Genomic DNA, 10,762 nt, shown 5'->3' with positions numbered 1-10,762 from the left:
CCATGAATATTTCAACATACTGTTAACTGCCTTAGGGAATAGGTCAATCATGCTGAACTTATATCATTGCAGGCATAGCACTAACCTTCATGCAGTGCACATTTAATATCAAAACCTCATATTTTTTTCTATGATATCCTACAACAAATATTAACCCTTACACTAGTGTTAGTCATCTACTTATTTTCTGCAGTGTGAGAGGCTTTGCCATTTAGATATCAGGGGTATTATTGCTAAAGGCTTTTATTTCTTTATTTTCTTTTAATGGTTAATTTATAAAATGCATTGGTACAGGAGGGAGGAACTTTGAACTTGTATTCGTGTATTTTGCAGATCTTTTTGAGAGATCTAATCCATTCAACAGTAAGCTTATTTAGCTAAATAACATTCCTTGAACAGCTTTCCCACTGAATATCATAAAAGCTAGTTTAAATTAGTATACACTGAGAAAATGCACAAAGAGAACTGAAATTTCAGTTTTCACAGTTGACTGAAAAAAATTAAGGTAGGAACTGAAGTTAGTAAAGTAATAAATAATTATAAATCTCTTGTTGTAGCCAGTATTTATGAGAATCACAGCCCCATCCCAAGGATTAGGGCAAGAGACCCCAGCATTCAGCTCTCTGCTGTTTCACAAAACTTGGTTGGCTGCTTCTTCTAGCTGGGTATGCTAAAGGGTTGACCTTATTTTCATCATTTCTACAAGGAAATGTAGAACAGCTGAACTATTGATATACAAGGCTAATATTTGTTAGTGAACTTGCACAAAAAAATATGTGGATTGAGCTGTCACATCCTTGAGCAGCTTCAGGTCAGTTTGCTAAATGTCAGCTACTCATCAGCTACTGCCTGTATATGTTCATTAAAGTGCACACCCAGCAGTAAAAATAACTTAGCATTCAATTTTAAGTATTTCCTAATGTTGAAAGTGTTTTTACTAGTTAGGTAGTGACCATAAAATCACACAAAAGACATGCCTGTATATGTGCACACTAAAACCAATTGTACAGGTGTAAGTTAGTCCAGTTGTGCTTCATCCCGTCACATAGATCAAACAACTAGAATGACATGCTCAAAGTGTAAAGCTTGCCAGAGTAGTCTTCGCATTTAGTGTCCATTGCATGCTAGGAAGACACCTATGAAATTGCCCTTACAATTTTCTGCATGAGGAAGCCAAAGAGATGAGGGACCACATCAAAAGCAGCCTCAAAGTTTAGTAGCAGGGCCTTATTGGCAACTAGGCTATTGAGCACCACTGCAGTAAAGTGACTGTGAGTGGCTTCACACAGGACAGCTCAAAGTTTGTAACTTGCAAAAGCTATTATGGCTGTTTCAGTCTTCTAACCTGATCACAATCCATTATCACATATCATTAAAGCCTACAGTTCATGTTCTCAATACAATCTGTTAAGTCTCAAGTGTAATGCAAGTCTATATTCTCATTGTCATTAGATGGCAATAGCAAAGCTGCCAGCTGGAGACTGCTTGTTACTTATGTATTCTGAGTTAGCAGTTCTCTTTAAATCCCAGCAATGGCAAAAATATCAAGTACTGTGTTTGCTACACATCCCTGTTGAGAGCTGGGATAAAAATGAAGGGAAAAGGTGTAAGAGCCTGCTGGTCAAGTAGTGGGTATTTTATAGAAAATAGTTACAGTAATGGAGCAAATACAAAAGAAAGGTTTAGAAGAACATATCTCAAAAACTGCATTCCACTTCCAAGTGGTTTTGATGTAGCCTTAAGGTCTAGCGTTGTTGGCAATGTCAAGTTGATAGTGCAGCCTGTAGCTCAAGACATGAATTATTTGTATATGAGCAATATATTTTTCAGAAATTGCAAGGGAGTGGGTAGACAGTTGATTACTGGGAAAGTGAGAACAATCAGCAGCTTTTATCTACTTCTAACTTGAAAATATTCTTTTTTCATGCCCACTGCATGAATTCTAAGCAGGTATTTTCCTTAAAGGAACTGTGTGTTCAGAACAAGAATAGCACAAGCCTTTCTAGAAATTCTGCAGTCTCAGCTGTACTTTTAGGTGTAACATGAACAAAACAAATGCCAAGGAGTCATTTTGAAGGAAAGAATACAAATTTTTACCATCCATAAAGACAGAATCCATTTTAGAGCACTGCTTATAAGAGCTTCTGAATCTCATCACTATTGTATTTATACCAATTTTTCTACTTTGTAGACTTTATATTTTAGCAGATCATGACTGCTTTACAGGTGTAATAACAGCTTAATATGAGAAATCTTGTAAGATCTATTTAAACTTTTTTTCAACTTGCAAACACAGGATTGAAAACTAATCACGGTGTACAAATTCTTAGTTCCAAAAGAATCTAGTAACCCAGGCAGATTTCTTTCATTAAATAATTTAAAAATCACTGAACAGATGAGAAGTACTTCCTTTTTTAAAGTGAATATTAGTATTGCAATATTGATACCATTTCTTTTGAAATGGTCAACAATATTCCTGTGATCATTGTCTGAATCAAAAAGTAATGTCATTCCAAGGGATGTGATCTAATCTATCCTGGAGTTAATGAGTGATTTTGTTTCCCCCATGGACTGCGGGTTTAGTGCTCCATTCCATTCTTAATTCACAAATTTGGAATGAAAAATGTGGCCACTTTCCAGTTTCTGTATGGACGGGTTATTCAAAATCCATAAAAACTCTCACATTTGAAATATAAATAACATTTGATACCGCAGTTTCTCACAGACTCATATTTTGTAAGAAAACTCTAGTCAAGATTCTTCACTGCACTACTTAGATGGCAATACAGAGTTACTTCATAAAACTCGGTAACTCCAGTGAGACAGGCTTCTTCCACATATTTAACTACCAGCAATTCTGGAGAAAATTAAGAAAAAACCTATATTATGAAAATAGAAAGAAGCACATGGAATTAACAACTAATCAGTAAATTGGCATACTCAGCTGGGTTGCTGAGCAAACTGCAGGATTACATTCAGGTGAATCTGAAAGAAAACCCAGGTGCTCTTTCAGAACAAAAACAAGAACCAATAAATTAGCAAGAAAATGTGCTAGTATTACCAAACTAGAAAACTAGCAAATCTTGCTATATTTGTGCCTGTTAGACATGCTTCTCTACATACAGATTTAGACCTTGAAACCTCATTGATTGCAAAGTACAACACAACCCAATAGAGAAATTTCTGGAGTAGCATTCCTCAGCACCAGCTTGTACTAACTCTACACCTGGCCAGCAAGTAAGGTCTGAGAGTCATAGTTCAGCACCCTTCTCTCTATTTGCCTGACAGAAATCCCAATTGTTCAAGTCTTTGTTTGCAGATATCTTGCACTGACAACCATTTTACCTCCTTTATATAGTTTCTGTCAAAACCTTTTCTAACTGAGTCAAGACTTCTACTTAGGTCTCAGATCATGAAACTTCATAAATGAAGATGAACTTACATAACATGCACACAAAAATTACTTCTCTTCAGTCAGAACACCTCTCCTCTACCAAGTGTGCTCCATGCACAGTGCTCTACTCTCTAGCAACACCTCATTAATTAGTACAGGAAACCAGAAGCACGGAAATGTTTATTAATATTAAACGTGGTCTAATAGAACACATGCATCATTCTTACTATTGATTTTGCAGTTGTGTTACAATGGCTTGTCAAAGTATATTTTCCTTCTTCTCATACCTTTATATTACTTACAAATTAATGAGATTACCACCTCCTGAAATCAATTTTATTTTAAACTATTCCTTGAAGTAAGGCAGTCTTACTATTATTCCAAGTCTTGAATGCTGCAAAGTTCATCCCAAAATACTATTAATGTGTTGCATAATATTACTTGAACTTTGACAGTGTCATTACAGGTAGATCACAGAATTTAGAACGTTAAGTATTTTAAATTTATTTTTGTAACACAGACCTTTCCAGTTTAAATTTTTCCCTACTGTAATTATTAGAAATTACAGTCCCATTCCATCTCATTTAGTAGCCTTGTCATCAGATTAGAGTTTCAGTGGTATCTCTAAATTGCACCAAAAAAAGTAAAAATTTGAATACACACCATACTGTGCTTCCAGAGAAAGTTTTATTCCCTCTAATTCTTCAGTAGAGAAGAAAGTTACTGTCACAAAGATACATTTTGGCAGTAGGAAGTCTAAGTTTTTGTATCGTTTGCATTTCCAAGGGAGAAAAGAAGACAAAAGTAATAACAAAAATGTTTGCAAACAAGTGTATTTTAAGTATTTCATATTCATATGATGCTATCTTTGCAGTACTTATTCTATATATTGCTTTCTATTCTCTCTCACATTGCTATCATTCAATAGTCCTTCAGAATTTATAGATACTGTAAAGAATCATGCAGACATTTGGAATTATCTTAGTTCTCTGCATAGTACCTTCACAGTAAATCAGATGTTATGCAGATTTTTACCAACATCTTCATTACTTTATTTTATTTTATTCTATTTTATTTCATTTTATTTTTCTTCTGTAAGCCTTTTTTAACAGGTTAAAATCAAAGAGAATGATGATGTATGCGTATTTCTTAGCTACAGGTACAGTACTGGATTGACAAGCTTTTTCCCTCTCCATTCTGTCAAAAGAACCCTCTGTGAACCCAGAAAACACATTCACTGAGCAGTACATTCATGATAGGGCTTTGTAGGCACAGACTAGATACACTGCTTAAAAAGGTGCTCAGCTGTTTTCAGAAATTAACTTTCTGGAACTGTTCCCCAAGAGGCTTTCCACAGTAGTATACAAAACCATGATTTATCCCAGAAGAACTGTGATTTACCTTTCAGCTAACACTTCACTTAGTAGTAAAATATCAGTGATAGGTCTTTGCGTGTACTGAGAGCTCCCAGTTCACACAGTTAAATAAAAAATGTCCCCCTGCTCAAAGCCACTGATAACTTGTTATTATTTGACCAACACATTTGTGGAGATGAGCCAGAGAGTGAGATGTCTCATCCATGATTAACCATTTTTTTCTTTTGGAAGTATATAAGTATTAGGACAAAGAGCAACGAATTCTCTGTCCTCCTCTTGGTCAATGAAACTTCAACTACAAAATGCAAAATAAAACAGGAAAGATAATTCATTAAAAAGCCTGATGCATGTATGTGTACATGAAGTACAAGAAGCTGTATATGTGACATACTTGAGATGACAGGTGCAATAGTAATTTACCCAGGATCATGGGATGTTTGCCACAGGCCTGGTGGCCAGCTTTGCCTGTTCTTGTAAAAAGATGTGTGGCATGAGAAAACAGGCTGAAATTTCAAGAACGGAGTGCTTCAATTTAGGTGTAAGAGATGACTATTTACTGTCTGAACATGACATACAATAGTCCAACCAAAAAGTTTCAGAAACTGAGCTTAGGACAACCCTGTTGATATAAGAAGAAGCAGTACAGATGGTGAATATTTTAATCTCCTATTCAGAACTCTCTGGTACTCGAAGTCAAATGGCATCCTTAAAGATCTATAAAGTAACTACGGTCATTTTGGTTCATTATCACAGAATTTTCTGCTCTATGCAGTTCACGCATTTAACTCAGTATTTATATGTGCATGCTTACACATTTGCATAATCCTGTATTATTTTTTCTTTTATTAAAAGAAGCAGCAGCTAAAAGTCTGCTCGACTCACATAGGCCTTGTTCAGTCATAAAAAAATCCAACAGCTTCTAGTTTTCTGTTCAGAAATAGCTATAGTAGGGGAGCCAGTCTAATTAGATAAAAAAAATAGCTTTGAGACTCTATCCAGCAGTACCCTATCTTTAAGGATGTTCTTAAACTGGGAGAAGTCTCATTCTGACTACTTTTTTTCTTTTAGTGAATCAATTTCTGTGAACAAACCCAGTGGGAATAATAATGGAAGGTTTCACCTTGGTTTAGTACAATATAGTAGAAATATCTCCAGAAAAGAATAGAATATTTTCAAATGAAACTTTTCAGTGTTTGCGGCATGTAGAATATAATTAACTCAATAACACTAGTTGAATTAAATTGTATTAATGAAATAATGTGTTATTCCAAACCTGTAAATACCACAGATGGTGACATGTTCCAGCAGTTCAAAGCATCATTATCACAGAAGAAAATGTGATATCAGGATGGAAAATGAATTATCGGAGTGGGAGAGGATACTAAGTGTTGCTGCTTTTATATTTAGGAGCCCCTCAGCTGGTGAAGGTAATGCGTTGAGTATCTGCATCAACAGATAAGACTGTCTTAAACTTGAAGTTTGAGTTTTCAATACTGTATTTTTGTCTTCAAATGGAGGAACATTTGACTTGAAATAAAAAGTGAGGCTTACCATGACAGGCTGTAGTTTACTTGCTTTGTTATTTGAAAATTCTGTGTAGTGATAAGTTTGAGACCTACAGTACTTTATCTGAGTTATTATTCTCCGGTACACTCAGGGTAACCTCAGTAAAACTAAATGGAGGGGAATGACCTAAAGAAGTAATAATAATACTTTGAGCTTTTTAAAGAACACTTCAGAGGAATTAAAAGAACATAAGATGGTTTTCACATCATGTGGAGGTTTATAAAGGTCAAATCAGAATTCAGCTCTCACAATAGAGTTAAAGAAAAGTAACTTTGCAAAGGCTTTGGACTGAAACCCAGAAACCATGTAAAAATATGATAGAGCTGAGACGTAGCAAAGGAAATAAATAAATAAATAAATAAACAAACAAACAAGCAGCTTTTCCTAAAGTACTATACAGAAGGACTATTACAATTATGCTAGTACTGCATTTACAAGCCTGTCTGATCAAAGCAGCAAACCTGGCTCTGAATACTCCTGCAGCCAGTACACAGTCCTCCTTACTTCCATTTATAGCAAGAACATGGTAAAAATATGCATACATCTAATCTATCAGTGTATATTCAGCACTGTTTCTGAAAGGGCAGGATGTTTACTAACCAGTCATTTCAGCTAAAGAAAAGAGGCCTGTGAGTTTCATGAACAGTATCAGAAAATTAAAATCTGTATTTCCCAAGAAGCTCAGAACGCAACTCTGTAGCTCTCATCTGTCTCATAGGAAGCAAAAAGCTTCAGCAGCAAGTCTTTCTTCACTATCACAGCCATACAGGTCTGCACAGAGGAGTCCTAGGCTAAAATACATCCTTGTAACCGTCTTCAGTGCTTGAAGGAGTTCCTTCTCTGACTGTTTGCACTCTCCCTAGAAACTGATCCTTTCAATAACTAAGCAACAAGTAGCTGTAGCATGAATTATAAAGATGAAATGGGATCTTACCGAAAAGAAAGGAGTACGTAACAATTCTTGTACTTGATTCCAGGTCTAGTAGGCATTAAATAAATATTCTTAAATCACTCTTCTCTCCTTACATCATGTATTAATTTTCTGCAAACGTGTATAAACATACATGACCTAAATGATGTTCTTCTTTGTCTAAATGTAGAAGTGAATTACTGCTAATAAAATGTACCTCAGATTAAATTATGCAAACTGTTACCATATGTATATATATATATATGTATGTATATCATGTATATAGATATCTATTTTAAAACAGACCGCAGTGAATAAGTTTTGCTTGACACAGACCTATGGTTTGGCAAATACTGATGTCGTGCTGTTCTCAAGCAAGCCGGTATGAGAAGTATTTCTAAGGATAAAATAGATTCCTTGCAGTCCAAAGGACGACAGTGTTAAAGGTAAAAGTTGCGTGCAATTCGTCCTCATTTTGGTTACCTACCTCCACCTAGTGACCAGAAATGGTATACCTATTAACTCTACGATAATCCATGATTCAATTGTTTGTGTGAACAAAACTCAGAACTCTGTTCTTAGGACTTTTTAAATGGTGAAGGATAACAAGGAACACACACAAACAGAACAAACTGTCTCCAGCTCTTTCTGAGAAACAGGAATGCATTTGGACATGAAGATAACACAAATGTGCAGAGGCAATGCCTCTAACCTGCACCACTGCTGCTGACTGTATCTGTTGTGCTCAGCTAAAGCAGGGTAATCTTACCAGCTTCCTGCAGCATATTTAATTGAGCCACACAAGCAGTTACTGGCGTTCTAGTGTGGTTCTTTTCAAAAGGGTTTCAGCACTCTTAGTGCCCCGGATGCTTCTTAAGAAAATGTTGCCTTCTAGTAAGCAGGAGTCTCGTAACTATGTTGCCTAGACTGTGGCCTATTATACCTCCAATACATGGATAGATTACATAGTTTTTGGCCAGGTTGGACCATAGTGTTGGCAGTATCATTTCCATGTTGTCTGGTGGGACACACTTACAAGAAGGACAAATAATGAAATCACAAGCTTTGCTTGACAGTTTCTGATTCGCTCTTTTCCAGCTTCTAGGCAATATGCAATTAAACACATGCCTTCTTGAAATGAATTTGTATTAATAGAAATAATGTCATTGAGTGAATCATATTTCAAAATACAGAGGAATAGCAGTAGAGTGAACAGTGGCAAAGCAGCAGCAAAGAACGCAAAACTGCTGTTGTGATCAGATGCCTTTCAGTCGAAATCACTGTTGCTCCTTCAAAAAAGTACAGACAGAATTCAGTCCTCTGTAAACAGCAAGCCAGGAGACAGTGAAGCCTGAGAAAAGATGGGATAAGAGGAGATGGATTAGATTAATAAAGTGCATTTCAAAGAAGAAGAAATACATCCTTTTGAGATGGGAACTGTACTCTAAGAAGAGACAATCATTGCAGTGCCTGAAATACCACAAGCAACTTCCAGTTTCTGGCAGATTGCATGTGGTAGTCACAGATGTCACCAGGGGTCAACAATCAGCCTTGATGAAAATACGTCTTTCTGGTTGGGGACATGGATGCTGAAAACATCCAGGGCAGTGTCTACAATGCAACTTATTTAAGATAAATCATAAGCACAAATAGTGCTTGAGATAAAAATCCATCCAGAAGTGGTCTTTTACAGGTATCCCCCTGAAGTTTATTTTACAACAAATAACACAGGAAGACTTTTGAACCACAGGAGGGTATGCTCAGAACGCTTAGTAATTTTAGAATAGTAATATTTTAAGTCCATAGTTTAATTCTCTGTAAATATTACAGGGCTGCTTCTCAAGTAATGCCTCCTACATATATATATATATATATATGCTTTTTTATTACGTTTGTGGAAGAACACATAACGTTTATATGACTGTTAAAAGAAACAAACACTGAAATTGAAGAAATGAGTGCCCCACACGCAGCTCTGCCAGAGCGCTGTGCTTGGTGGGGCCACCTGTGAGGCGGCTCTGCCCTGAGGAGATGGGCAGTACCTGCGAGGAGCCCGTGCACTCAGGTAACCCCGGCCGTGACCTTCAGGTGACCCCGCCCCGGTCGCCTTCAGCGAGAAAGGGCGCGAACGATGAGGCGGGAAGCAAAAGCGGCGGGAAGCAAAAACGGCGGGAAAAGCGAGAGGCGTTCCGGGCTCCTATTGGCTGGCGGGCGGCGGGAACACCTATATAAGACACTCGGGCGCAACAGGTGTGTGCCTCAGCGTGTGAGAAGAATCTGTGTGCTCCAAGAGGAAGGCGGCAAACGACATCTATGGACCGAGCTGCGGCGGAGCTGGTAGGATGGGCAGGGACGGAGGCGGGGCGGAGGCTGGGCGGGCTCCGAGCGGGCTCCTGGACAACGGCAATGGTGGGGATGCTCCGGAGGCCGGCACTGAGCGCGCTCTGAGCGGAACTAGTCGGAGGGGCGAGGGGCTGGATCGGAGGCGAGAGCAGGACGCGACACGAGCCGGGGGGCCGGGCCGGAGCCGGGGGGCCGGGCGAACTGACTCGCGGTAGAAGATGCTACAGGACAACGGCAAGCAGCAATAATAAAGTAAAAATATCTCGATATTGTTGTAATGACTTCGAGGAATTGTATCTCCACATCTCGGTGAACTCGTGGTGGGAACTGGGGGAGCACAAATAGAGGGAGACACTGACATAAGAGAGGGGAAGCACTTGAGTAGTGTACTAGTGTTTAAGAAGGTTAATGTAGTGAAGCTCTATCGTAAAAAAAGAGGATGCCCAGAGAAAGAGTAAGCCTCAATGTGAAATACAGTTTGTTACTTTAAGGCAATCCATAGCAGTGGATGTTTGGAGTTGGCAAAAAAGAAAACATGAACTTAAGGGAGAGTGAGTATCAAATGAGCAAGAAAAGAAAAGTAGTGATGAGAAAGGGTATAGAGAGAAACTGCCCACAAAAGCACCTCTGCATCACCATGGGCACAGTCAATCTTCAGGAGAGCCAAGCTCCCATGATGACTCACCACAATAAATGCAGTACAATACATAGTTGCAATGAGACCTGGAGTTGTAGTAAATAAAGCACAGTTTCCAGTACCCTGTAAGCAGGGAAGCTGACACTTTGGTCACTGCTTTTGGTGTGCCCAGCTTCATTTGCCCAGTCTGCCCGCCACTGTGACCCTCCGCAGCACCAGCTGGAGCTCCGCAGCGCATTAGCATGGGTGAGAAAGCTGTTCTGTGTTTGTGTTTGTTTTGTTTTTTTTTTGGTTTGGTTGTTTTTTTGTTGTGTGTTGTGTTGGTGTTTTTTTTTCTGGTTTGTGGATTTTTTTTTTATTTTTATTTTTTTTGGCTGAGATGACTTGGGAAGGGGGGGGATGTAAAGGCTTCTGTGGATGGGATGTAGTGTGCTGAGCTCCCTCTGGATGTTGGGTTTCCTGTTTTCCTTGGGTGGTGGGGTTGTAGCTCCTCAGGTCTAATGGGACCCTTCATTTTTCAGGAGCTGCTGCAGAAG

The 10,762-nt window shown here is 38.3% G+C and overlaps 1 long non-coding RNA gene across 1 annotated transcript; it reads left to right on the top strand.

Annotated features, from left to right (window-relative positions):
* The first annotated feature begins 9,507 nt into the window (after window positions 1–9,507).
* On the top strand, window positions 9,508–10,762 carry LOC122179669. Its single transcript, XR_006178791.1, has 3 exons — window positions 9,508–9,583; window positions 10,399–10,472; window positions 10,748–10,762. It is a non-coding gene; the product is annotated as an uncharacterized LOC122179669 (long non-coding RNA).

This window comes from Lagopus leucura, unplaced genomic scaffold (assembly GCF_019238085.1).
Source record: "Lagopus leucura isolate 7727_CA_CO unplaced genomic scaffold, USGS_WTPT01 Super-Scaffold_100004, whole genome shotgun sequence".
Classification (NCBI taxonomy): domain Eukaryota; kingdom Metazoa; phylum Chordata; class Aves; order Galliformes; family Phasianidae; genus Lagopus; species Lagopus leucura.
The sequence above is the reverse complement of the archived record's forward strand: the minus strand, read 5'-3'. Positions and strand labels throughout refer to the sequence as shown.